Source organism: Primulina huaijiensis, unplaced genomic scaffold (assembly GCF_012295235.1).
Source record: "Primulina huaijiensis isolate GDHJ02 unplaced genomic scaffold, ASM1229523v2 scaffold208280, whole genome shotgun sequence".
In the NCBI taxonomy this organism is placed as follows: domain Eukaryota; kingdom Viridiplantae; phylum Streptophyta; class Magnoliopsida; order Lamiales; family Gesneriaceae; genus Primulina; species Primulina huaijiensis.
In genome coordinates this window covers 137-2084 of record NW_027355210.1, presented here as the reverse complement: position 1 = coordinate 2084, position 1948 = coordinate 137, and the positions used below count along the sequence as shown (strand labels likewise).

Sequence of the window (1948 nt, the reverse complement as noted above, 5' to 3'; positions counted from 1 at the left end):
AAAATAAAATGATGATAATTTAATAATGACGTTAATATTAATTTCGGTCATTTAGGCTCTTTTCAAATCACGAGTTGGGTGTCATTTTTTTGCACTCTTATAGAACCCACAATTTATTGGGGACAAACTCCAATCCAAAAGTGGTGGGCCAATTAATGGGCTTAAGGTAAAACATTATCTAAAACTCCCAGGAGAAAAGGAAAGAACCACAAAGGAGCCCAATTTCGGCCGATCCAAATACTAATCAGTTTTGTTTTGGGTTCTATCTTTTATTTTACTGTATTTTACAGACAATAGCTCGGTATCAAATTCTAGAAATATGAGTCCAGGGAATAAAAATTAGAAAGTACGTCTTATGGGCCTTTTGTGGCCCATAACATAGCACGCTCTTCATGGGCCCAAACACAACAAAAGGAAGAACTAAAACCCCCTTCATTTTCGCTACGTGGGCCCATTAATTACTCAAGATACGTAGAATCGAATAAACCCTACACACACAAAAAGAGACCATGGCTTCGTCACATATGGTCCTCCGCCAAATCTCCCCATCGGTCCCTGCCAACCACCGCCGTGCACCTACTACCTGCTCCGACTACCGCTTCCTCCATGGATTCAAAGTCAAAGATTGGTGCTCTCACTAAAAGGGTTTCTACAGGTGCTTCTTCAAGCAAAGATCGACACACCAAGGTTAACGGACGTGGTAGGCGGGTGAGAATGCCGGCTCTCTGCGCCGCCAGAGTTTTCCAGCTCACGCGGGAGCTCGGTCACCGCTCCGACGGGGAGACGATCGAGTGGCTGCTACGTCATGCTGAGCCTTCTATAATAGCCGCCACTGGTACGGGGACCGTCCCCGCGGAGGCTGTTTCCACCACCTCCGGCACACTCCCTCCTTCACGATCCACAGCCTTCGCTCCTGCGCCGATGACCACGATGACGCATGCCGTGGCCGCCTCAGCCGGAAATTGCATCTTCTCCGTGTCTTCGCCGCAGCCGAGCTGCAGGCTGGACCTCTGCCAGCCAGTTCCGCCGATGACACTGGAGTTTTCCCCTAATGGATATCGACATATGCCCTTCACGGCGCTGTTGCTGCAGCCGACGGCGGTTGAAGAGGAGGTGCACGGTCAAGAAACTAGTGGCAGCAATCAATAATCTACTAAGTATCGTTAATAATTTACTCTAGAGATTTAGAGGTTTTGGTGGGGGCCTTAAGTGAACTGGGTGGGAATTTATTCTCCCCCTTCCTGCTGACTATGATAGACACACACCATAATGGATTATAAAAAGGCTCCTAGTTTCAAAATAAAGACTTCTTTTACTACCATTTATTTTATCTCGCCATCATTTGTTGGTTTACTCCTTTTTAAGGAAAATTTTTTATATTTGGTCTTACATCTTACACTGTACTAATAGGTTAGCGTGATCAACGCATCTGAAATTCTTGGGGTATACAAGTCTAAGATGATATACTGTAAAAATGATGGTTGGAATTCTTGGAGGTGCGCGAATCATGAGAATTTTATGGTATTAGGGATAGTTTATTTGACATTAATGTTTTTAATTTTGGTCCTTTGGGTCCACCAGTTGGGACTCAAATCGAAATTAGAAAAAGATTAGCCCCCACCGCTGAATGTGAGAGTTGTAGGAGTTACTCGGTTTGGGTTAAGGAGATGGGGGTGAGGTAGAAGTACGAGGATGTTGTATCCATCTCTTATTGGTGTAACTTTTCGAACTGATTATAAAAATATTTGATTCGTACTTCAGCTTATCGAATTTCGAATCTTGAATGGAACTCGAATTCGAATGAAACTAATTTGAGTTTTCAAATTTTTGTTATATTTGGTTTCGATGTCTTTTTTTAATCCATGTTGAGTGGACCTCAATATTACTAGGTCGTACGAAATTAGGATTTGGCAGTTGGGACCATTTTCCATTGACCCAATGATGACGC

At 43.6% G+C, this 1948-nt stretch overlaps 1 pseudogene; it reads left to right on the top strand.

The window, feature by feature from the left end:
* The first annotated feature begins 382 nt into the window (after window positions 1-382).
* On the top strand, window positions 383-1658 carry LOC140966930 (transcription factor TCP11-like; annotated as a pseudogene).
* The last annotated feature ends 290 nt before the right edge of the window (window positions 1659-1948 follow it).